General features: G+C 37.4%; 1 long non-coding RNA gene across 1 annotated transcript in view; it reads left to right on the top strand.

The window, feature by feature from the left end:
- The window catches only part of LOC138849704 (uncharacterized), a 216545-nt gene extending 189386 nt beyond the window's left edge, over positions 1-27159 (top strand). The window contains exons 5-6 of the long non-coding RNA XR_011388779.1: positions 21559-21624; positions 26025-27159. This is a non-coding gene — a long non-coding RNA (uncharacterized lncRNA). The remainder of the gene's footprint in view (positions 1-21558; positions 21625-26024) is intronic.
- Positions 27160-27520: the final 361 nt, after the last annotated feature.

Genomic DNA, 27520 nt, shown 5'->3' with positions numbered 1-27520 from the left:
TATCAATTTGTTTTTGTTTTTTCAAAAAAACAGCTCTTAATTTGACTGCCTTTCTTGTAAATTTTTGGTTTCAATTTTGTTTATTTTTTAATTTTTTTGAAGATTTATTCATTTATTGGAAAGTCAGAGTTATGCAGAGACAGAAGGAGAGGCAGGGAGAGGGAAAATTCTTCCATTCGCTGATTCACTCCCCAGTTGGCTGCAATGGCCGGGGCTGTGCTGATCGGAAAACAGGAGCCAGGAGCTTCTTCTGGGTTTCCCACATGGGTGCAAGGGCCCAAAGACTTGGGGCATCTTCTATTGCTTTCCCAAGCCATAGCAGAGAGCTGGATCAGAAGTGGAGCAGCTGGGACACTAACTGGCACACATAAGGGATGCCTACACTGCAGGCAGTGGCTTTACCTGCTACAGCAGAGTGCTGACCCCTTATTTTATAATTTTAATTATTTCTGTCCTCCTACTAATTTTGTGTTTGGTTTGTTGGTTTGTTCTTATTTTTCTATATCCTTGAGATGCATTGTTAGATTGTTTATATGATACCTTTCCAATTTCTTGAGGTAGACATTAATTGCTACAAACTTCCCTCTTAGCACTGTTTTTGCTGTATCTCATAAGTTTTGAGATGTTGCGTGGTCATTTTCATTCATTTCTAGGAATTTTTGATTTCCTTTTTTTTATTCTGTGACCCACTGTTCATTCAGGAATGTGTTGTTCAACCTCCATGTATTTGCATTTTCTAGAGTTTCTTATTGTTAATTTCCATCTTCATTCCATTGTGGTCAGAAGAGAACATGGTATGAATTCATTTTTTTAAATTTGATGAGATGTGCTTTATGGCCTAGTGAATGGTCTATCCTAGAGAGAATTCTATATACTGATGAAAAGATGTGTATTCTGCAGCTATGGGATGAAGTATTCTATAGATATCAATTAAGTCCATTTGGTCCATATGTAGATTAGCCTTGTTTTCCCTTTGTTGAATTTTTTGTAAAGTTGATCTCTTGATTGACCAAAGTGGGGTGTTGAAGTCCCTCATTATTACTGTATTGAAATTTATGTCTCCAGTTAGGTATGTTAACATTTGTTTTAATTAGCCAGGTGCCCTGTAATTAGGTGTATATGCATTTATTACAGTCACATTTTCCTGTTGAATTGATCCCTGATCATTATATGATGCCATTCTTTGTCTATTATACCATTTTTTTATTTTTCTTAAAGATTTTAAATTTATTATATTGACATATACCACATATACCAAATTTCCTATCCATCTGTTCACTTATTTTTTGGGGGGGCTTTTATTTATTTTTTTAAACTTTTATTTAATAAATATAAATTTTGAAAGTACAAATTTTGGATTATAGCAGTTTTTCTCCCCATAACCACTCTCCCATCCACAAACCATCCCATCTCCTACTCTCTGTCCCATCCCATTCTTCATTAAGATTCATTTTTAATTATCTTTATATACAGAAGATCAACTTAGTATATACTAAGTAAAGATTTCAACAGATTGCACCACACAGACACACAAAGTATAAAGTACTGTTTGAATACTATTTTTACCATTAATTCACATACTATAACACATTAAAGAGATACTACATGAGCAGTAAGTGCACAGTGTTGATTTAACAATTGACACTCTTATTTATGATGTCAGTAACCACCCAAACTCTAGTCATGTGCTGCCAATGCTATGGAACCCTGTTGAGTTCACAAACTCAGACCTTATCTAGAAAAGGCCATAATCAAAGTGGAATTTCTCTCCTCCCTTCAGAGAAAAGTACCACCTTCTTTGATGGCCCATTCTTTCCGCTGGGATCTCACCCACAGAGATCTTTCATTTAGGTCTTTTTTTTTTTTTGCCACAGTGTCTTCACTTTCCATGTCTGAAATACTCTCATGGGCTTTTTAGCCAGATCTGAATACCTTAAGGGCTGATTATGAGTCCAGAGTGCTGTTTAGGGCATTTGCCATTCTATGAGTCTGCTGTGTATCCCGCTTCCCATGTTGGATTGTTCTCTCCTTTTTAATTCTATCAATTATTATTAGCAGACACTGGTAATGTTTATGTGATCCCTTTGACACTTAATCCTATCATTATGATCATTTATTAACTTAAACTGATCATGTTAACTAGTAAAATGGCATTGGTACATGCCAACTTTTATTTATTTATTTATTTATTTTTGACAGGCAGAGTGGATAGTGAGAGAGAGAGAGACAGAGAGAAAGGTCTTCCTTTTGCCATTGGTTCACCCTCCAATGGGCGCTGCGGCTGGCGCACCACGCTGATCCAAAGCCAGGAGCCAGGTGCCTCTCCTGGTCTCCCATACTGGTGCAGGGCCCAAGCACTTGGGCCATCATCCACTGCACTCCTTGGCCACAGCAGAGAGCTGGCCTGGAAGAGGGACAACTGGGACGGAATCTGGCGCCCCGACCGGGACTAGAACCCAGTGTGCCAGTGCCGCAGATGGAGGATTAGCCTATTGAGCCGCGGCGCCGGCTGGTACATGCCAACTTACAGGGATTTGGAGTCCCATGGCACATTTCTGGCTCTACCATTAGGGGTGAGTGCGAGAGAGCATGTGCCAAACTGTATATCTCCTCCCTTTCTTATTCCCACTGTTATATTTAACAGGGATCAATTTTTTAGTTAAATTTAAACACCTAAGAATAATTGTGTGTTAATTAAAGAGTTCAACCAATTATGTTAAGTAGAACAAAAAATAAGAGAGGAATAAAATAGTAAGTTGTTCCTTGACAGTCAGGACAAGGGCTGAACAAGTCAATGTTTCTCGTAGTGTCAGTTTCACTTCTACAGGTTTCCTTTTAGGTGCTCAGTTAGTTGTCACAGATCAGGGAGAACATATGATATTGATCCCTTGGGACTGTCTTATTTCACTCAGCATGATGTTTTCCAGATTCCTTCATTTTGTTGCAAATGACCGGATTTCATTTTTTTCTGCTGTATAGTATTCTATGGATTACATATCCCATAACTTCTTTATCCAGTCTACTGTTGATGGGCATTTAGGTTGATTCCAGGTCTTAGCTTTTGTGAATTGAGCTGCAATAAACATTAAGGTGCAGACCACTTTTTTGTTTGCCAATTTAATTTCCTTTGGGTAAATTCCAAGGAGTGGGATGGCTGGGTTGTATGGTAGGGTTATATGAGGTTTCTGAGGAATCTCCAGACTGACTTCCATAGTGGCTTAACCAGTTTGCATTCCCACCAACAGTGGGTTAGTGTCCCTTTTTCCCCACATTCTTGCCAGCATCTGTTGTTAGCTGATTTCTGTATGTGAGCCACTCTAACCGGGGTGAGGTGAAACCTCATTGTGGTTTTGATTTGCATTTCCCTGATTGCTAGTGATCTTGAACATTTTTTCATGTGTCTGTTGGCCATCTGGATTTCCTCTTTTGAAAAACGTCTATTGAGGTCCTTGGCCTATCTCTTAAGTGGGTTGTTTGTTTTGATGTTGTGGAGTTTCTTGATTTCTTTGTAGATTCTGGTTATTAACCCTTTATCTGTAGCATAGTTTGCGAACATTTTTTCCCATTCTGTCAGTTGCCTCTTCACTTTCCTGACTGTTTCTTTTGCAGGAAGGAAATTTCTCAATTTGATGTATTCTCAATTGTTATTTTTCTCTTTGACTGCTTGTCCCTGTGGGGTCTTTTCCAAGAACTCTTTACCTTTGCCTGTATCTTGCAGGATTTCTCCGATGTTCTTTAATAATTTGATGGTATCGAGTTGTAGATTTAGATCTTTAATCCATGTTGAGTGGAATTTTGTGTAAGGTGTAAGGTGGGGGTCTTGCTTCATGTTTCTGCATGTGGAAATCCAGTTTTCCCAGCACCATTTATTGAATAGACTGTCCTTGCTCCAGGAATTGGTTTTAGCTCCAAATAAAAGTTGACTGTAGATGTTTGGATTGATTTCTGGTGTTTCTATTCTGTTCCATTGGTCTATCCATCTGTTTCTGTACCAGTACTATGCTTTTTTGATAACAACTGCCCTGTAGTATGTCCTGAAATCTGGTATTGTGATGCCTCCATTTCTTTTTTTTTTAACATTGTTTATTGTTAAAGTCTATTTTGTCTGTTATTGGGAAGGTTGCACCTGCTCATTTTTCTTTCCATTGGCATGGAATATCTTTTTCCATTCGTTCACCTTCAGTCTCTCTGTATCTTTGTTGGTGAGATGTTTTCTTGCATACAGCAAACAGATGGGTCTTGTTTTTTAATCCATTCAGCCAGTTTGTATCTTTTGATTGGAAAAATTAGGCCATTTACATTCAAGTTTGTTATTGTCAAGTTTTATTTGACCTTGCCGAGTAAATATTCAAAAAATATTTCTATTTTTTGGTTTGGATTTCCTTTGTAATTTAAATGGAGGTTTTCTGCCTTCACATTCTATCATAATTATGACTATCCTTTCCTTTTATTTGTGTGTAGCACATCCTTAAGTATGATTTGTAAGGCTGTACAAGTGATGACAAATTCTTTGAATTCCTGTTTCATATGAAAGGTCTTTTTTTCACCTCCTTTATAAAGGAGAGCTTTGACAGTTTTGAGCTGACAGATTTTTTCTTCTGAGTCGACAGTTTTTTTTTTCTTTTAGGTCTTAGACTATGTTTCTCAATTCTCTCCTAGCCTGTAGGGTTTCTCTGTGGAATCAACTGTCAGTTTAATTGGAGATCCTCTGAAGGTAGTTTGGCATTTCTTTTATGCACATTTCAGAACCTTTTCTTAATGCTTTACTGTTAAAAGCTTGGCTTCGATATGTCTTGATGAAAATATTTTCTGGTCATATCTATTAGGTGTTCTGTGTGCTTCCTTTACTTGAATGTCCCTGTCTCCAAATTAAGGAAGTTTTCTGGTGTTACTTCACTGAATGGCCCTTCTAATCCTTTCTTTCTTTCCATATCTTCAGGTAGTCCTAAGACCTGTATGTCAGGTAATACAGCATACAAAAAGATGGAATATATGTGAAACTGACATTTTGAGATTTGATTACTATTTACAGCCCTTGTGTATACTCTTGAGGAACAGTGGTTTTTCTACTTACTACTTATTGAATTCCTTATTTGGTGCAGGGTTAAGCTTGTGATTATAATATAAATTGAAAATATGTCTGTAAAAATTAAAAGAAAAAATAAGTAAGGAAAGAGGACAATTTTTGGGAACCTGGGCAAGTGGTAGGATAGGGTGGCAAGTATTATGCTCTGAAATCTAAATATGAAATACCTGAAATTTGTTCTGCTTATATAAATAAAACGTTTTTAAAAAGGAAGGTGCATCTTGAGTGATACCTTCAAAAAAGAGAGAATTGAATATAAAAATGAATGGGCAAAGATAAAAATTAAGCAGTGCATGATGGAGAGAAGATGCAGGCAAATCAGCACAGTATTTCTTGAAATTGATGCTGCTTAATTTGGTTAAATATATTTCAGCTGATTTTGATTCAAGTAGTTTATTGAACATCTACTATGTCTGTGTCAGTCCTGTGCCCTTTCAACCCATCATCTCATTAAATTCTTGCAACTGCCTGTGAAATAGGAATGATTGTCATTTTCCTGAAACTGGATCCTGAAGTATTTTCCTGTATAGGATTATTTTAGTTGTTCAGATTCACTGCCAGGAAGTATACGTGATGTTTTACTCCATTTTAAAACATTTTTCTTATGTTATGTAGTCACAGACTTAATGTCATGCCCTGTACTTGCTTCATAGAGCAGCAAATGTCAGAACTGAACTGAGATCAACTGTGGCGCATTTGACAATTTACTTTAAAATAATGACCTCAGACTCTAAAGGGAAATGGTCTCAGAGATAAACAGTTTTGCTTGGTGAAGGCCAAGGAGAAGATAATGTTTATTCAGTCACTCCTGGCCCTCCCGAGTATAAAGATGGATGATCCAGAGGAGGGAAAGAGACATTCAGAAAGATCAGCATTCTCTGCATCCTGGCAAATGTGGGTCATGCTTTTTTTCTCATAGTTCCATCAGTTCTTAAGTAAATAAAAGTCTATTTAGTTACACTGTTCTAGTTAGTTAGCTGCTCTAAGCAAATTTAATAAAAAGCATTCACATTGATAGGGCCAAGTATAGGAATTTGCTTATATTTATGGGTGCCTGAATATGGTCATTTTAGGGATAGCCTTTGTGTTCCAAAAGAAAGATTTTGTTTTAAACTTAAACATTGTACATATGCTGTATGTACATTATGTACCATGTGATGATTCAATGCATATGTATGTATATGTATATATATGTATGAGTGTATATTATATATAGTATAATATGCAAATAAAGGTAAATGCATTTTTGTTTCAAGTATTATTTCTTTCTGGTGAATACATTCAAATTCTTTCTTACAAAGTTTTAAAAAATAAAGTATGTTATTTTTATGTTGTACTTATCCCCCATTTCAAGGTGTGGTTTGTGTGTGTGTGTGTGTGTGTGTGTGTATATATATATATATATATAAGAAAGAAAAATTTATAATTCTTCTCTTTCAAAGATATGACATTAGCAACACCGTGCTTTTGGAAAGTAGCATTTCAGAACTCCAGATTGCTAAGGATTTTAAGTCCCTGTGTTTTGAGAGTTTTGTTAATTTGGCTACTTTTAAAGCCTAGTGCTTGGGCTTTGTCTTCTGAATGAGAACTCTGAAGCTATGTAAAAGTTAAGTCATTGATTTCTATATATGTTTTCCTTTTGCCTTCTCAAGATTCACTCTTATTAAACACTATTGCAGTGGAGTTACTTAATGTGTATTCCATGACTCCAAATAGATGGGAAGGACAAAGGAAGGCTGTGGTTAAATCCTATTGAATCACTGGCTTAAATAAAGTTGAACAGATTTCTTTACTGAAAAATTACTCAGAATGTTTTCTTCTTGTTGTTTATTTGTATTTTAAGTCTTCAAAAGCAGGGAACTGTGTACAGTCCTTTCTATGCTTTCTGACCTAAAACATCTTTCTTCTGCTTCCAGAGTTTTTAGAGGAGTCATTATCTGGGAATAATTTAGGAATTGTTGCTGTGAAGTGAAAGTCAACTGAATAAATTCAGTTTTGGGTACTGTGTTAATTTGGCAGAAAACATAGCTTGTTTCGTGAGCATTTGAAAAGTGATTTTTATTTACATTGTATCATAGGCTTAGATTTTTAAATATTGCTGTGACAAAGGGCATTGCAATCTATGTTTTGGAATTATGACAACATACCTCCAGATGGAAGTGGTGCCTTAATTATTTCTTCATGTCTGGTGTTATTGGGGAGGTTTTTTATCCAAGAATTTTTTCTATAAATAAAAAACTTTATTAAAATGTTTGCTTATAAATGGTTATATTGATACAAATATTGTGTAAATGGATAATACGTAGAATAAGATGTAACTGCAGAGAAACTACTTACATAAGTAACTGTTTCTATTAAAAAATAAAAACTCAAAATCATTCAAATTTTGATTCCTGGGCTTGGAAGTTGTATTAGCTGTTTATTTTGTACTTTTGCAGATCAATCAGTACATATTTAATGAGTCAAAAATTTACCAGATGGAAATGCCAACTCTATGAGAAATCTAGCTTGTGTTTATCTCTTCTGGTTGAAAGGAGGCCAGTTAGATCATAAAGGAGAATATACAAATCATCAGAGGCCTAAAGAACATATAATACTGGAACAGGTTTGAAAACTTAGAAAAATAAACATTTTCAAAAGAAATATATACACTACCAAAACCAGCTCAAGAAGAAAGAAATCAGAAATAAAGGAATTAAATTTCTAGTCCTGGTCTGGAAGGTTTTATAGGTGAATTTCAAGAAATAAAATATTTATTTATTTATTTTGGAAATGGGGTAAAGGTGAAGAGACACTTAGCTTGTTATGTAAGTATAAATTTGATAACGTCATTGATTAAGAACAATACAGGCCGATGCTGTGGCTCAATAGGCTAATCCTCCGTCTGCGGTGCCAACACACCGGGTTCTAATCCTGGTCAGGGTGCCAGATTCTGTCCTGGTCGCTCCTCTTCCTGTCTAGCTCTCTGCTGTGGCCTGGGAAGGCAGTGGAGGATGGCCCAAGTTCTCGGGCCCTGCACCAGTATGGGAGACCAGGAGAGGCACCTGGCTCCTGGCTTTGGATCAGCGTGGTGTGCTGGCCGCAGCGGCCCTTGGAGGGTGAACCAATGGAAAAGGAAGACCTTTCTGTCTGTCTCTCTCTCTCACTGTTCACTCTGCCTGTCAAAAAAAAAAAAAAAATTAAAAAAAGAACCATACAGGAAAATAAAATTGTAGCTCAACATTATTTTTAAACATAGATGTAACAATCCTAAATAAAGTATGAGCAAAAAAGATTCAGAATGTGTCTGAAATGTATGAACAACAAGTAAAATAGGGTTTATTCTAATAATGGAACCCTGGTTCGCATACAACAAATTATTCACAGTATAACATTTACAGAGTACAGGGAAAATGATACAATAGTGTTTTACAGTTGTAGTGTCAGTGACAATAAAACTTGGCATGTATTTTTGATAAAATCCTTTGCAAATTGGGAGTAGAAGGAGATGTTTAAGGAAGAATGTATTATTTAATGAAAAGGCTTTAGAAGCCTTCTTATTAAATTTAGGAGCATAATAAATATTTCTGCCATTATATTGTGCTAGAGCAAGACTGCTAATAAGCAGACAGTATGGAGATACCTCTGAAATCTGAACATAGACATACCATATGATCCAGCCATCTCACTCCTGGGATTTTACCCAAACCAAAAGAAATCAGCATATGAAAGAGTTATCTGTACCCCCGTGTTCATTGCAGATCAATTCACAATAGTTAAGATATAGAATCAACTCAGATGTCCATCAACTGAAGACTGGATAAATAAGTTATGGGATATATACACTATTGAATAATATGCAGCAGCAGCAGCAACAACAAAAAAAAGAAATCCTATATTCTACAACAAGATGGGTGCAACTAGAAACCATTGTACTTAGTGAAATAAGCCAGTCCCTAAAGGACAGACATTTTATGTTTTCCCTGATCACAGGTGACTAATAGAGTACCTAAAACATAATATATTGGAGTGAAATGGGCATTTTGAGATTCTATGATCTTTTACAGCCCTGTCACTTCTGTTGAGGAGCAGGGCAGTGTTTTTTTTTTTTTTTTTTTTTTCTTTATACTCTTTGTTGAACTCTTTTACTTAGTACAGGGTTAACCTTATGACCATTAAGTAAACTGAAAATAGATCTCTGCAAAAATTAAAAGTGGAAATAGGAAAGGGAGAAGGAAGAACTGTTGGAGTAGAGGTGGGAGGGAGTGAAGTGTCACTGTGGTCCTAAAATTGTATATATGAACTACATAAAACGTGTATAACAAACAGAATTAAAAAAAAAACAACAAACTTCAGTCTCAGACTGAATAGACTTGAGAGGCCAAAGTCCCACTCAACCCTGTGTGGGGCCATAGTCATTTTAACAAATTGTGAACTATTTAACTTTCCATAGTGAAAACTGAAATAACATTAAAACTGATAGAATGAAATATAGTAGAAAAGGATTTCTTAAATACCTAAGAATGTCTAAAGAGCAAATTTTATAAAATGTATGTGTTCTAAAATGATGTGTGAATTAAATATTTTAATATACATTAAAATATTAAAACATTAACGCTTAAATGTAAAATCTGTTAATATACAATATTTAATGTTATATTTATTGTTGTTTTTTTTTTTTGACAGGCAGAATTAGACAGTGAGAGAGAAAGAGACAGAGAGAAAGGTCTTCCTTCCGTTGGTTCACCCCCCAAATGGCCGCTACAGCTGGCACGCTGCGCCGATCCGAAGCCAGGAGCCAGGTGCTTCCTCCTGGTCTCCCATGCGGGTGCAGGGCCCAAGCACTTGGGCCATTCTCCACTGCCTTCCCCGGGCCACAGCAGAGAGCTGGCCTGGAAGAGGAGCAACCAGGAGAGAACCTGGTGCCCCAGCCGGGACTAGAACCTGAGTGCCAGCGCTGCAGCCAGAGGATTAGCCAAGTGACCCACGGCGCTGGCCTTAATGTTATATTTAAAGATAAAAGTAATGATGTATTTTAAATTTAATATATATAAATTGATACATTTTATAAAATTTATAAACATGCTAAATATACATTTAATATTTTAATATATATTAAGGCCTTGAACACTCAAAATATTAGAATAAAATATAGTAAATGAGTTGACGACCATAGGATAGGAAAAGATTTATTAAACCAGATACCTCAAAGGGAAGGGAGTTTGTGGCACAGTGGGTTAAGGTGATGCTTGGGGATGCCCACATCCATAACAGAGTGCCTGAGATCAAGTCCTAATTCTGCTTCCTATCCAGTTTCCTGTTAGTGCCCCTGCATGGAAGTAGATTAGGTTCCAATTGCTTGGGTTCTTGCCACCCACGTGGGAGTCACAGTAAGAGTTCCTGGCTCCTGGTTTTAACCTGACTCTACCCTGGCTGTTGCTGAAATTTGGGGACTGAATGAGTAAATGGAAGATCTCATTTCCTGTCTCTTCCTCTCTCTTTTTGCCACTCTGCTTTTAAAATAAGTAAATAAATAAATAGATAAATAAGTAAATACTTTTTAAATAATGAAGAAAAATAATTGATAAGTTTTATAAATTTATAAAGTCTCAAGTATACATTAAATAATTTACTACAGTTCACATCCTAAATATTCAAATCTTAAGATAAAATATAAATAGTATATTTATGAATTCAGGGTAGAAAGGATTTTCTTTTTCACTTTTTAAAATTTATATAAAGGAAACAAATTTCATGTATTTCATATATACAGTTTTAAGAGCATAATGATACTTCCCACTCTATCCTCTTTCTCGCTCCCATCCTCCCTCCTCCTCCTTTTCTTAAATAAGATATAACAGGAAGGTTTAAAGACAAAATTTGACATAGTTTATACAGTTTAAAACCATCTGTTCAAAATATATATCCTAAAGTTAAAAGATGTGCAATAGAAGATATATTCAATGCACATAAAATATTAGCTCTTAGCCATAAAAATATATACCACAAATCCGAAAGAAAATAACAGAACAATGGAAAATATATGAATAGATAACCAACACAGAAGAAATTGAAAGAAGCAGGAAACATAAGAAAAAATGGTTCAGTTCATTAATGATACATGGGAGCAAAGTTAGACCATGAGATTTTATTTTAAACACAATAAGAATGACAAAATTCAAAAGTACAGAAAATCAAGTGTATAGAAAATGTAAGAAAATAGCAACTCTTATATGGTGCTAGAAAATGTGTAATAAACTGGAACAAATGCTTTATAAAGCATAATGTCAATGTCTATTAAAGTTATTACTAATTTAGAAACAATGAATGGGTTTACACAGCCAGTGCTTCTCTACTGGTTGCCTGTGAACTTACTTTCCAAATGCCGTCTCTTTCTCAAGATGGCATGTACCTCAACACGCTTTCTCTTTGAACCCAGAGTCACAAGATCATAATTTTAGAGCTATATTGTTTCAAAAGGAAATTATTTTTTAAAATAGGAATTTTTAAGTACATCTGAAAGGAATTGTAAACATATTGCTCTGAATCAAAGTCAAGTAAGAAAATGTTGCTTGGGTGTTGGAAAAAGGACAGAACTTTTCTGACTCAGTCTAGCTGTTCAAATTTCCTGAGAGGCCACAGAATGATGCGTGATGATGCTAAGAAATTTCAATATGGTGGCTTGAAAGCATGCTACTTTGAAGTGAAATAGACCAATGTTGACTTTCAGCCTCCTTTAATTTATAAATTTCAGAGTCTGAACAATTATACCCTTTCACACCAAAGGTTACACCTGTGTGCCTATCAGAAAAGAGGAAGGGCTAGTTCAGCATTAAGAGCTGGAGTACTCCCAATGTTGAATAAATAAACAACAGTACTTCATTCTGTCAATTTTATTCTAATATATGATCAATAAATTTCTGAAAGTTAGTTTCTATTTCTATCTTAAATATTTCAATCAATTTAATTAGATCATCTAGTATGTGTCAATCACTGTGCCTCTGTGTGGAGGTAAGAACTCTTATTTTCTGCATTTCAGAAATAAATATGATTAGTAATCTGGTAAAAGAAGATTAGTTTGGGAAATATTGCTGATGGAGAAAGAGTGTTAACACCAACAGGACTTCCAAGTATTGAATCTTCAGTAGTGAATATCCTCTTTTATCTAACTTCATAAAACAGTAACCCCTTACCTCCCTTCCCTAAAAAAAAAAAGGTACCAAAAAAGTAACCTTTTCTAATACCTATTTTATTGAAATCTGCACCAAGTTTTTTTTGTGTTGAAATCCCATAGAATTATATTAGAAGAAAGTTCATGGAATCCCACCAGCTTTCTAAGTGTGATCCAGAGAGTTTTAATATAATTTACCATTTTATTCTTTTGCAACGAAGCCCTTCACCAGGAGACGAAGAACAAAGGTGATATTGGAGCATTGGGGATTGTTGCCTAGGAAAGTACCGTGCGTTTGACCTTACTATTTTTGTTAGGCTAACACTTAGCCTGCTCTGGTATTTTGAAAAGGTAAAGCCCTTCAGGTTGTATTAGGAAAGGACCTGCAGGTCTCCACTGCCTGGAGTTCCATTTCTTTGTCTCCCTGCTCTGATGAGATGCTGGGGCTTGTCTTACTGTGCTGAGTTAAACAAAAGGTATTTTTCTCATCAGCAACTATAGAAAATTTGAGCCACAAGAAAAAAAAAAACTCACCTAATGGAAAGCAACAATAAGCATGGGAGGTTTCTATCATAATTGGCCAACAGTTATTTTTGTTTTGCCAACAGTTATTTACGTTTTCATGTCTCCACATTTAGGATAATAGTCCCATCTTGCCTGGTACCCTTTGTCAAAAGGCTTCAAAGCCTCAGGAGGGGAGTGGGCACAGACCCCAGAGTTCATGCTAGATTTGAAGCCTTTGTGGATTCCATTCAAATTGACAGTGCACTTTGGAAGCATTTCTTTATGTTTCCATTTTTTCTGGTGTTTTTCATGAGTAAAGTTGGTATATGAAGAACTATGCGAATGCACAGGTTTTCTTTGAAAGAAGCATTTCAAAAGCCATTTTGCAGGAGCCAGAGGGAGCAATATCTGCAGAGGCTCTGTTAAGTCCATAATAGAAGGTGTTGTGAATTTGTACCCAGAGACGTATCTCTTCGCTGCCATTTTGAGCCTAGAAAGACCTGGGTCTGTAAGTCATGGGGCAAGAATAGCATGTGGGATGGATTGAATCCACTGAAATTTTGTGTCCATATGAAAACTCAGAATGTGACTTGGAATCAGGGCCTTTGCAGAAGCCACATGTTAAGGTTTGCAAGAGGAAACCATTCTGAATTTAGGATATCCCTGTAAGAACACTACTATCCTTACAAGAAGAGAAGACACAGTGCCACCCAGAAGGTGGTGAGAGCTGGAGGCAGATATGAATGTAATGCATCTACAAGCAAAGGAACAGTAAAGATTGTGGGTCCCCGCCAGATGTGAAGGAGTGTGGTGTAGGATGCCATTTCTTTCAGAGTCACCAAACCTGCTAATGCCTTGATTTTGGACTTCTGATCTCCTGACCTTTGAGAGAATTATAATTGTTGTTGTGAGCAGGTAGTTTGTAATATTTTATTAAAGCAGCCCTGGAAGGCAAATATAGCTTCCTACAGCCAGATGTTCTTCTAAGGAAATTTTTTAGATCCCACCTGACCTATTATAATATTTAAGCCTTCTGGAATATATTGGCCTGGGAAATCACAATATGCCAAATGTTTACTTTAGCATTAATTCTTGAATGCTCTGATCACTAAACCTAAGAAGCTGATGGATGATGCACTTTCCTAGTGGCACTTGAAGACAATGGCCAGCTCATGCCATGTGATCCCCACTGAAGAGAACTGTACTACCCATGCTTTTTGCACATGTACTCATGTGTGTATTGTTCTTTTGCTTGCTTGTGTGTTTTCTCCTAATCCAGTGCCTAGGATAACTTTGGGATGTTGGTAAAGTAGCCTGACTTCCCAAAAGATTAAATTTTCTCATCTGTAAAATTGACGGTGGTTATATTGCCAACACCTGCATACACACATATTAAGATTGAAAGAGAAAGTGAGCTTTGAGATGTACGTGTACTACAGTAAACTCAATATGTATTAACTGTTGCTGTTGATGTTTGTGTACCCCTTGTCAGCCATTCAAACAACAAATAAATATTGGGCAATTCTTTTACATTTCCACTGCACCCTTTCATCCTCTCCTGACACCATAATGTTTTGCTTTGACTTCTCAATAACCTGTGAATTCTTGAAGATAGAGACTCTGTCTTTCATTTCTGTATCTTCTAGCATTGCTCTTCGTGTTGCTTAAGCACTTGATTGCTGAATGAATAAGACATTGAAGGATGGCTTCTTCGTGGCTCCAAATGTTTGGTCAAGGGAGGAGTAGTCACCCACTTTCTGTTGTCTTTGAAGGAAAAAAGGACTTTGGATGAGGAATAGTTGGATGAAACAAGTGTGGCATACGATTCCAGCATTTCAAGGCGAGGACCTGTATCTCCAAAGACAGTTCTTGATATTCCAGGAGAGTTAGTAGTGTGTGAGTTTATCTCCTATCCATCCGTTCAGTCTGTCATTGTTTGTTGCTGCCATATGAGAATCACTCCATGGAGGTCAGGTACTGGTTTTCATCTTGTTTTCTGTTGCCTACCAGAGCACCACATTTTTGGTGGATGACCTACTACACCTACTGTGTTATGTGAGTAGGGAATCCGAGGCATTGCTAGGTTATGTGACTTGAACAAATGTACACAAGAAATCAGTTGCATGACCAGCGTCAAGCCCAGGTATCCTAAATCCAGACCACCATTTTATTCCCTTGAGTACTAATTAATAAATGGGAATAAAACAAACTCTTAAGCTACTCAGAATAATTATTTATAGTGTCCTCTGGCCATGCATGGGTAATTAGTACCCATTGATGGGTGCCATCAATGATGCCAAATAGTGCAGCTGTTGTCTTATCACAAAGCACTGACCTCATGCTGCTAGTAAGGTTGGTCATGAACTGATGCTTGCCTCAGCCTCTATGACTTCAAAAAAGTTTCAAAAGACTTTTTCCAAAGCTAAATATTAGCTAGCTTCATAATTCACTGAAATTATATTAAAATTCTTTCAACTAGACAATGAAGAGAGGGCAGCTTGTCATAGGCTCCAGGTCTATCAGGCTTAGTGTCAAGAATTACAAAATAATGGAGCTGGTGCACTTAATATTTCATGGCATTCTTTTTTAAAAAAAAATATTTATTCATTTATTTGAACGTCAGAGCTATACAGAGACAGAGAGAGAGGTTTTCCATCCTCTGGTTCACTCCCTAGATGGCCACAGAGGCCAGGGCTAGATAGGCAGAGGCCAGGAGCCAGAGAGTTTCTTTTGTATCTTCCATGTGGGTAGCAGGGGTCCAAGTACTTGGGCCATCCTCCACTGTTTTCCCCAGCCATTAGCAGGTGGCTGGATAAGAAGTGGTGCAGCTGGGAATGGCACTGGTGCCCATATGGGATGCTGGAATTGCAGCTGGTGGCTTTACCTGCTACACCACAATATTTACTCTCATGTTTTTTTAAAAAGTATTTATTCATTTGAGAGGCAGATAGAGCGAGAGCTCTCTTCCACTAGTTCATTCCCCGATGCCCATAATGACCACACCTGGACTGGGGAAGAAGCTGGAAGCTGGGAACTCAATGCAGGTTTCCCATGTGGATGACAGAAGCCCTACCACTGCTGCTTCCCAGGATCTCCATGGGCAGGAAGCTAGAGTCAGGAGCTGGAGCAGGGAACCAGCCACTGGCACTTCTGTGTGGTATGTAGTCATTTCAACTGCTACACCAAACAAATTTATTGAATGCGTACTGTTGTAACAGTTTTCCTTTCTCCCAGGGAGACATAAAACCTTCAGTTTCCCTTCCTGGATGAACATGGATTATTTTCACAATTCCCAGTTCTCCAGGATGTCCTAGAAGTAGACCAGCAGAATCTGAAAGATGATCCAAAAACAATCCTCTTAAACAAATAAGGAATCTGAGACCCAAGAAATTGCAGCACCCTGCCTAGCAGGAGGTAGCTGGGCTGGAAGCAGAGGCTGGACTTGATCCCTGAAAGTAGGTTAGAGGGTACTGGATTCCCAAACAGTGGCTTAACCTGGCTTCCACAGGCCTGCCCCTTATTTGCATTTTAATTTAGAATTTTCTGAGTTTATTGGTCCTCTTGCTATTAATGCGCTCTACTTGCTGTTTTCTGTTTGTCAAAATACATCTAATCTGTTCCGTAGTTTCTTCATTTGGGAAATTAGGATAATAATAGCTCTTCATAGTCTTATTATGGGGGTTATATATGTATATGTATGAAGGTGTTTGGTTAGATCCTGATAAGTAGTGAGTTCTACAGAATTAACTTTTATTGCCATAATCATTATTATGGTCATTATCGTCATCAACTTCCTCATCATCATAATCATTCAGCATTCGGTTTCAATGCTTTTACCCTTGACAGCCTTTCTGAACACCTGAGTGGAAAGTAGTATTCCTCCTCCTGAACTACAATCGTATGATTTGTTTATGGCTTTTAGTATAATTTCAGCTACCTTTATCAGGTGCATATTACTTCATTCAACAAATATTAATTGAATACTAATATGAGCTAAAGATTGTTATTGAGCAAATCACATACTACCTACTCTCCTAGAATTTATAGTTTAGTGATTTAATGTACTACTGGATAGATAGTACTAACACAGGGGTAATTCAAATAGTTTATGAGAAATTGAATTAAAAATGTTTATTTTGCTATAAACATTTTTCAGATTCATGCCTGGGGAGGACATTTAGTATGGTGATTAAGATGTTGTTTGGGATGCCTGCATCTCTTATAAGAATGCCTGGATTCAATTCCTGGCCCCAGTCCTGAAGGTAGTTTCCTGCTTATGCAGACCCTGAGAGGGAGTGGATATGGTTCAAGTAGTTTGACAGATATGTATGGCACCTGGATACTGTCAGATACCTGAATTGTGTTCCCAGCTTCTGACTTTAGTTCATCTTTGCAGGCATCTGGGGAGTGAATCAGTGAGTTAGGATATTCCTCTCTCTCTCTATCAAATACAAATTTTTAAAAATTCATGCATAGTTTTTTTTTTTTTCCATATAATCATTTCCTTGAACTTCTGAGGACCCCTTCATGTCAATCGTATCTGCAGTCAATGGCCTTCCTGAAAAGGAATGCAGATTGTTTTGGCACAGTAGAGTGTAGGGTGGAGAAAGGGATAGATCAGAAAATAGCAGTTGTTTGTTTGGGGCCCTATTAGTTGGTCTTCTCTCTAGTTGGATCACCTTAGCACAATTGTTGAATTTTTCTTCATGTCTTTTCAGATGTCTCACTTGTCTCTTCTGGAAGGCAAGCATAGACTTCTGATGTTTCTTAGGTTGAGGACTGAAGAAGAAGTATCTGGTGACTTGCACGCTCATCTCCTCTTCCTGTTCAGGGGCTCCCATCCTGTGACTTCACCCTTGGCTTGTCTTTCTGTAGCCATGCTTGTAGCAGAGAAAGATCCTGGGCCCTTGGCTGGTCATTCCTCAATGTAAACAAGTGAATGGACCTTTAACTTGAGCTGATGGCTTATATTTATTCCTGCTCATATCAGCCCTTCATGTCATTAGAATAATTTTACTGGGACGTGAAGATTGTTTTATAAGATATTGACACTTCAGTGTAACTTTATGTGAAATCTCCAGTTGTAGAGACCGTGTTTATGACTTGATAATCTTTACTTTTTCTCTTAGTACCTTATTTTAATTCCTGGCTCAGATACTACTTCTAATGCTCTTTGCATCTTACCACTCTTTCACACTTTCAGGAAAACTAGTTGCTTTCTTCTTGTACTGCTTTTTAGCTGGTTTACTAACATCTCATTCTTTCCATTGGTTTAGAATAAGTAAAATTCTTTACTTTGAGTACCCATAAGGTCTATTACTGTCCCTCTCCATCATTATTTCAAAATTCTTTCCCCATTTTTCACCAAGTCCCAGCTTTATCTGTCTTCTCTAATACTTCTCACTGGAAACAACTCTTGCTAGCCTTGAGACCTTTGCCACTGGCTCTTCCCTGTAGCTGGCAAGCACCTTCCCTTAGTACAATCTCATCTCTGATATATCAGCTCTCCTGACATCATTCTATAAAACAGGTTTTTTTCAGTTACAAAGTTTTGCTCATTTATTTCTAGGTACTTATTACAATCTTGTTTGATGAATGTGTCAAATATAAGCATACAGTTCCATGAAGGTAGGGGCTGTCTCTTATTAACTATTGCATTTCTAACACTTAGCATAGTACTGGCCACATGGTAAGCAGTTAAGACCATTTGAGGCTATCATTGATAAGATGATAGATGTCAACATAAGATTTTCAGAGATTCATGGTTATCAACTGGCATTCATGACACAGAGGAAAAATCTCAGAGCTTGGAGGACATCCAACAGGGATTCAGAATTGGCTTCTCTGAGAAAGCAGTGTTTAACCTGACACCTGAAAAGTGTGCCATGGTAAAGGCAGAACACACTTCTCAAGTGAGAGGGAAGAGCATGACAGGCTCTGATATAGGAAGTAGCACAATACGTTCAAGTACCTCAAAGAAGCTTGGTACAATTGAAGCAAAAGAAACTAGCAAAAACAGACAGCAAAAGAGGACAGTTATATAATTTTCTCCCCCAGGAGATTGCAAACCCTTTGTGTGGAGGTTAAGTGTATTTGTGGAAGGATGGGCAATGCCTTATATGTATATCTAGTACAGTGACTAACAGAAGGAAATCACTGCACGATTGTTATTTAAGCCAAAGGCTTGGAGTTAATGCGTCCTCTCCAAATTCAGCTCCTATGCAACACACGACAATCAGTAATTATACAGCATGGAAAGCAGTTATTTCTGTTTGGAGCCTGGCTCTCATAATTTTTGGTGAACAAAATCATCACATATACCTGGATTTCTTTGTTTTTCTGTCAGCAAACCTTTGTAATGTTCTATTCTTTTATGTCAACCATCTCAACTTTTTAAAAATGTCTGTGACGAAACATGGAATGGAATGATCAATCTAACTAACCAAGGAACACCAAGAAAATTAGACTTTGCTTTATATGATACAAGACTGATGCATTTTCTATCTTCAAAGGCAACAGCAAGCTCTCGTTTGTCCTTTGGATGTGGAAAAATATTCAGCTACCACCAAGAAAAATCTTTCTTTTCAAATTTCTTTTATTTCTATTTGAAAAAGAAATCCAAATAGTTATTCCTTCACCTTTGCTAATGTTTTAGGTTTGAAATGAGCAACACCAATATAACAATAGCAGTATCAAGTTAATAAAGGGTCTCATGTTTATTCATGGTCTTTTAAAAATAATGAAACAGTGGAAATGAAAAGCTTTTCTCTTAAGTGATGCATTGTCTCTTTTCTTTTTGTGTGTGGCTTTATATTTTCTTGGTTAAAAGATTCAAGAAGGTTCAAGTTGAAAGGCAAGAAAAGTGAATAAATTTGATAGGCTGGTACCAATAGTTAGTAGGAACATACAATTAATTTATTATTTGACTTAGTAGTGTGACCAAAATGTTTTGTAAGAAACTTGCTCTAGCAGTTATTTACTGATGATTTGAAAGCAAAACATACAATTCACCAATTTTAAAGGCTTTGAGTAATTTATTTTAAAATTTGCTTCACTTGGTCATTGCTGTGAAAGTCAAATTAACTGTCTATAGTCAAGAAATGTATTCTAATGAGACAAAATAGAATTGCACACTTCCATTGCCATGTTTAATTTGTACTTTACACCTTAACATTCAGTAAGATAGAATGTTATTAAACTGTGAAACTGGCCTTGATGGGGTCACCTAGTTTTCATAGCAGGCTTTTGTGTAGTGTTTATTGATTTTGCTGGTTCAAAAAGTTATGCTCTGTGATATATTTTAAATGAAAAAAGAGAAGTACACAGAAATATCCTCATTCTTCATCTTTCACCTGGACTTTCAAGGGTTTAAAGGAGTCCTTTATCTCATTTCCATCTGAACCCAAAATTATTTTTAATCACATTCCTCCAAGTGCTCATAGAAATTTTTAAACATAGATTTAAACTTTCAGTTTATTTTGTGGTGTTATTTTATTATTCAATTTTTAATTTAAAAAATGTGCTGATAATAACTGGGAAGATAGTAGTTAGCCTAAATCACAAAATTCTTATTAAAAATTTACTAGTAGCTAATGGCTGCTACTGATATTCTAAATTTGGACAAAAGCCAGAATAGGAAATATTGAAAAATGATACTTTCATTATTAACTTAATTTCCTGACCCATCATTTCCTTCTCTCCCTGGTCCTTTTTCACTTGGGTGTGGTAAATCCTTTGGCATATAAATTATGGAGGGTTGGGCAGAGTATATCATTCAGCTTCCAAAGTATGTTAGTAGATTTTTAAAAATCTGTTTATTAGGTTTAGGAATTGACCAGAATTGATTCAAGTCTTGCATTGGTAAGTGCAAAAAATTTTCCTTCCCAGGAGAATAGTTCAGTACTTGCCAACTTTTTTGAACTAAATGGCAATATTCATGACTGACTGAGAAACATGAATGTGACTTTTTTTTAGAGTTTAAGATCCAAATACAAGTGCTGCATTTTAATATCATAGGTACAAAGAGCGGTTAAGACCTTCTGGGTGTCTCCTTTATTATAGTGGAAGCATTGGAAGCATTAACTATGCTGTCTGCAGACCAGCAAGATCTATATCACCTGGGTACTGGTTAGAAATGCTGATTCTCAGGAATGAGCTAAAACTTACTGAATCCTATGCCGTGGGAGTAGTTGAATCTTAACAAGCCCTCCATCATGCTCCTAATGATGCTAGAATTTAAGAGTCTCTAGGTTAGTGTCTAAAGTCTCTAGAAGTTTTATTTATTTGAAAGGCCAGATATCTATATCTTATATCTATATCTTTTATCTATATCTATATCTATATCTATATCTATATCTATATCTATCTGGACATCTATATACATACTTCTCTCTATATATCTATATCTATAGATCTGGATATATAAAGAGAAGTTGATTGATTGATTTTGCCTCTCCATTGGTTCACTCCCCATATGCCAGGAACAGAGCACGGGTCGGGTTAGGCCAGGCCACAGCTGGAGCTGAGACCTCAATATGGGTCTCCGATATGGGTAACAAGGGCCCAAGTACTAGAGTCATCACGGCTGCCTCCCAGGGGTGTGCATTTGCAGTAAACTGCAATTGGAAGCAGAGCTAAAACTCAAATCTGGGCACTGAAATATGGGATTCAAGTGTCCTAATCACTATGTGAACCACTGTATCAGAAACCTACCTTGTGTTTGTTGAATTCTTAACACTATGTTCTGCACAGTATTAAGCTCCTAAGAGGTTATTTTACTAATCACTACTAACATATACTAATGTTATGCCTATTTTAGAGTTGGGAACACCAGGGCTGTAAGAAGCTGAGAAGTTGCTGGAATTTACCTACTTGGGGAAGTCAGGTGAGATTCAACCTCAAGTGGTCTGATACTTGATATTCATCATTGTTCTGTAAAGCTCTTCTTTACTGAATAACTGCGGCATAGCTGAAGTTACTAATAAAATATTTGTAGATCAATCTATGAATCTTAGATTCCCCTTTATGCTCAGATCTTTCTAATAATTTTATTTTTTAAAAGATTTATTTGTTTATTTGAAAGGCAGAGTTATGGAGAGGCAGAGGCACAGAGAGAGTAAGAGAAGTCTTACATCCACTGGTTGACTCCCCAAGTGGCTGCATTGGTCAGAGCTGGGCTGATCTGAAGCCAGGAACCAGGAGCTTCTTCTGGGTCTCCCACACAGGTGCAGGGACCCAAGGACTTGGGCCTTTTTCCACTGCTTTCCCAAGTGATAGCAGAGAGCTGAATTGGAAGTGGAGTAGCAGGGACACAAACCGGTGCCCATATGGGATGCTGGCACTTACCCACTAAGCCACAACACTTGCCCCCTAACCATAATTTTAAAACACATAATTACATTCTTGTATTGAACCTTTTGTAGTTCCCATTTGTACCAAATGTTACAGCTAATAATAGCCTTAAAAATGACGCAGCTCACAGAATTGCACCTTGATTCCATAATAAAAACAGATGCTCCTGGCATATAGATGGTTTATTTCTTGGAAAAAGCAGCAAATGTTGACTTGGCAGATCAGTAGATCCTAAAGCAGAGGGGAGAAAACAGCATTTAGAGGGAGCTGGAGAACTTGACAGGGGAGATGGAAGGAACAATGCAGACACAGACCACAACAAGTAAGAGCACAGTTTGCAGCATCCTAGTTAAAAGGGTGGAATTCATGATTAGTATTGCATCGTCCTGGGTGAGCTGTACGAATGGTATTTTGGACAACTAAACCCTGAGTTTTATTTAGTGGCTCAACTCATAGATGAGAAGCTTCATCTAAGAAAATGAAAGAGGTGATTTCAAGGTTAATGTAGTCAGGGGAAGGTTCCCACTGTTCATCTCTTTGATTTCTTCACCTTCTCAGGCCTTGGATTTAGAATTGACTCTCTTCAGCTTAGTGTTCATGTCCTTGGGATTTCTGTGCAATGCTGAGTTTGTCCTCTATTTGTCACTTGTCAATGACTGGTGATAAAGTTAGAATTCAGAAGGGGAAAAATATCCAATTATATTTGGGGGCACTTCAGGTCTGTAATAAGCAGTAAGTAGAGTGCGGTTGTTACCACACTGTAATGAAGCTATCCTGTGCCATCAGCAAACTGCCTTCCAGAACCTCATCAGACACCCCTATCAGGTCAGCTCTTCAATTGTGCATTGAAAGTGTAGGACCCTATGGGGCACAAGAAAAAGCTTTGAACGATTGACTGTAATCTTTTTAATGTTATGTTTTCCCCAGGATAACACCTAATTGCTTTGTAAATGTCCCAGTTTTTGCCTTTAACAATCTTATACCAAAAGCAATTATAGACTTTTTAAAAAAAATCTGTAAAAGTACTTTCTGAGGTCTATTTCTTTCCATTTTTATTTATACTGCCCAGTCATAAAACGTGTGTAGCTTGCCCATATTATTCCTTGTCATCTTCTGAGTTATGTCCTACATTTCTTAAGACTTTCATGTTCTCTGAAGAGGAGGCAAATTACTGAGTGACAACAGCAATTGCTTAATGCGGCTTACTCTCCAGGTAGAAAAGAGACTTGCTCACTTTTACTGTAAATGATATGATTCTCAATGCTCAGATCTCTGCTTCTGCGATTAAACAGCAGCCTTGGGCAGAGAATTTGGAAACAGCAAAGGCAGATTTTTCTTGAAAGACAATCAAGATTCCCAAGTGACCTTCCTAGAAGCTATTAATTCTTAATTGCTGCTCAAATTTCAGAACTGGGGTTGTTTCTTCAGTGCAAAGTGCACCTTGCCTCTCAGTGGTATGGCGATCAATAGTGAGGAGTCGCCTCTGCATGTCAAAGCCATGGGCAGATTGCTTTACTTTTAGGTCTGCGTAAGTCCCTTCTCCCTTCCGGGGTACTGTCTCTACTTTTTCATAATTTCTCATGAGTTCTCACTGCTAGAAGCCCAGCTTTCCCCCTAGCTCTTTATGGTCATGAATCTTAATTATTCTGCCTACTTCAGCTTGTCAATCTGCCGATGAGCCTGTCTCTTATTATTTGAAGAGTTTGTGAAAAGGGGATTTGGGGTCCTTGCCTTCGTAATTAAAAAACGAATCCCCAAGATTATGTAAGTCATATTACTTGACTTTCAGTAAAATGTAATTGTTATATGGAGCAATATTTATCTTCATTCCATTATTCTTTCTTGTTGACTGAATAGCATTATGGATATTTATCACCCTCAGAGATAAGAATACTGCTGTTACCTGCATAGAGACTGCGTTATAAGTGATTGTGGGGTTCTTTTATTTTGCTTGATTTTTTTTCCCCTGTGTGCATGTATTGTTTGTGTTAGAACAGCAAGGGAAAGCAACCTTGAAAAAACTATTCTAGATTTCACTATCTTATTTTAGATACCTTTACTTCATTCTCTCGCCAATAATGGTTATGGCAGTTTTGGCTGTATACACTCACATTCTTGCTTGTATATCAGGATATCTGGGGAAACTCAAGTGCCTACAAAGTAAAAGACTTGGACTATTGGCTAGGCTTTACCTATCCAGGTACTTGACCTGAGATAGGAACACAACTGCTCTGGGCCTGTGTTTTTCAGTCATATGTTAAAACCGTATTTCATTTAGGTTTGTGTTTTTTTGTTTTTGTTTTTGTTTTTTTTTTTTTTTTTTGGCCAGAGTGTCTTGGCTTTCCATGCCTGAAATACTCTCATGGGCTTTTCAGCCAGATCCGAATGCCTTTAGGGCTGATTCTGAGGCCAGAGTGCTGTTTAGGACATCTGCCATTCTATGAGTCTGCTGAGTATCTCGCTTCCCATGTTGGATCACTCTCCCCTTTATTTATTCTATCGGTTAGTATTAGCAGGTACTAGACTTGTTTATGTGCTCCCTTTGACTCTTAGTCCTTTCATTATGATCAATTGTGAACTGAAATTGATCACTTGGACTGGTGAGATGGCATTGGTACATGCCACCTTGATGGGATTAAAGTAGAGTCCCCTGGTATGTTTCTAACTCTACCATTTGGGGCAAGTCAGCTTGAGCATGTCCCAAATTGTACATCTCTTCCCTCTCTTATTCCCACTCTTACGTTTAACAGGGATCACATTTCAGTTAAATTTCAACACTTAAGAATAACTGTGTATTGATTACAGAATTAAACCAGTCATATTAAGTAGAACAGACAAAAAAAATACAAAGAGGGATAATGTATTAAGTTGTTCATTAACAGTCAGGGCTATGCTGATCAAGTCACCATTTCTCATAGTGTCCATTTCACTTCAACAGGTTTCCTTTTTGGTGTTCAGTCAGTTGTCACCGATCAGGGAGAACATATGGTATTTGTCCCTTTGGGACTGGCTTATTTCACTCAGCATGATGTGTTCCAGATTCCTCCATTTTGTTGCAAATGACTGGATTTCGTTGTTTCTTACTGCGGTATAGTAAAAAAAAAAAAAAAAAAAAAAACTAAATGAAAGATCTCTGTGAGTGAGATCCCAGTGGAAAGAACAGGTCTTCAAAGAAGGACGTACCTTTCTCTGAAGGGAGGAGAGAACCTCCACTTTGACTATGACCTTGTCTAAACAAGATAAGAGTCGGAGAACTCAAGGGGCTTCCATAGCCTTGGAAACTCATGACTGGTGCATAGGGAGATTACTGATGCCATAAACAGGAGTGTCAATTTGTAAAGTCAACAACAGGAGTCACTGTGCACTTACTCCTCATGTAGGATCTCTGTCCTTAATGTGCTGTACATTGAGACTTAATGCTATAACGAGTACTCAAACAGTATATTTCACTTTGTGTTTCTATGGGGGTGCAAACCGTTGAAATCTTTACTTAATGTATACTAAACTGATCTTCTGTTAAAAAAAAAAAAACAAAGAAGAAATTATCAATTCCCAACTTGACTCTCACTGGGATTAAACATGACAATAGGTCTGATCTGATTTCATCATCATTTAAAAAATCATCTATTATTTTTCACTTTATGTTTCTGTGTGGGAGCAATCTGTTGAAATCTTTACTTAATGTATGCTAAACTGATCTTCTGTATATAAAGAGAATCGAAAATGAATCCTCATGTGAATGGAAGGGGAGAGGGAGTGGGAAAGGGGAGGGTTGCGGGTGGGAGGGACGTTATGGGGGGGAAGCCATTGTAATCCATAAGCCGTACTTTGGAAATTTATATTCATTAAATAAAAGTAAAAAACAAAACAAAACAAAACCATGTTTCAAATTTCGAGACTTGATTTTTTGTTTTGTGCATCTAATGATGACAGGAGTAGTGAGAAGCCACAAGAGATTGTGGATCCTCCTGGAGTGAGATGCTGTTCTTGCATGGCTGAACTTCTGCCGAGGTTTTAACTGAGCACACACGACTCTACATGCCCAGGTGAGGCCATCCCACTTTCTGGGGTTGAAGTGTGAGGCAAATAAACTTAAGGTAATTTACAGAGTTTCCACTGATTAAATGAATGAGAGAGTTTGTGAGATAGCTCATCGTTCTGGCCAGGCCATTGAAATAGAATCTCTACTTTCATCAATATACAGTCAACAATTTCCCCACAAGGGAATAAACACTGCAAATACTTTGGTGTATCTTTCCTATTATTTGATCAAACAGTTTACATTGTTTATAAACAATAATATTGAATGTAGTCTTGTATCCATTGTTGTTCTGTCATCATTGTACTATGTTATTAAAACTTTTCCAAAATGTGTGCTTCCTGAACCTCACTTTAAAGCTTGTCTTAGACTAGGTTTAAGATTTACCCTTTTCATTGAGTGCTTGCTACATGCACATTGCTTTACATGTGTGATATCATCAAATATTTACAGTAATGCTATGATCCAGGTGTTGTGATTGTTGCCACTTTGCAGGTCTTGCACATAAACATTATGAAACTTAAATTACATGTCAGCAGTTACCAATGCTGGTCAATGAGAATGCTGGCATCCATATACAGGGGATCTGGCTCTGGGTCATGGACCTGAGATTTCTCCAAGACATTACTCTGTAGGGCATTGAGAACAAGGTTAGCTGCACTGGGGACTCATCATTCTACCCACTATTGTCTGAAATTTTTGCATAATTAAGGAACATAGTCATTTATTCTTATGTAAGTCATTGATTTCTCTCAGTCTTGATGATTTTCTCTTCTGTAAAATGGATGGTGCGTTAACAACTTTTACTAATAAGACTGTTGTGAGAATTGAGATGAGTGTGAAATATACCTTAAAACTGTGACACCAGTGCCCCTTGCCTTAAAAGCAGGAGTTCCAAAGAAGTAGCCTTTAAATGATTCCAAACTCTAAGGTCGGTGCCGCGGCTCAATAGGCTAATCCTCTGCCTGCGGTACCGGCACACTGGGTTCTAGTCCCGGTAGGGGCGCCGAATTCTGTCCCGGTTGCCCCTCTTCCAGGCCAGCTCTCTGCTGTGGCCCAGGAATGCAGTGGAGGATGGCCCAAGTGCTTGGGCCCTGCGCCTCATGGGAGACCAGGAGAAGTACCTGGCTCCTGCCATCGGATCAGCGTGGTGCGCCAGCCGCGGCGGCCATTGGAGGGTGAACCAACGGCAAAGGAAGACCTTTCTCTCTGTCTCTCTCTCTCACGTCCACTCTGCCTGTCAAAAAATAAATAAATAAATGATTTCAAACTCTAGACATTTTGACAGAAACACTCATGCAGTTAAGATCAATCTTTCCCTTTTGAATTAAACACACACACACATATACACACACCTTTTATTTCTAGTTTTAAATATGAAGGTAATATC

The sequence above is a fragment of the Oryctolagus cuniculus genome, chromosome 5 (genome assembly GCF_964237555.1).
Source record: "Oryctolagus cuniculus chromosome 5, mOryCun1.1, whole genome shotgun sequence".
NCBI lineage: Eukaryota > Metazoa > Chordata > Mammalia > Lagomorpha > Leporidae > Oryctolagus > Oryctolagus cuniculus.
Note: the sequence above shows the minus strand (reverse complement) of the source record. Positions and strands in the feature narration are given on the sequence as shown.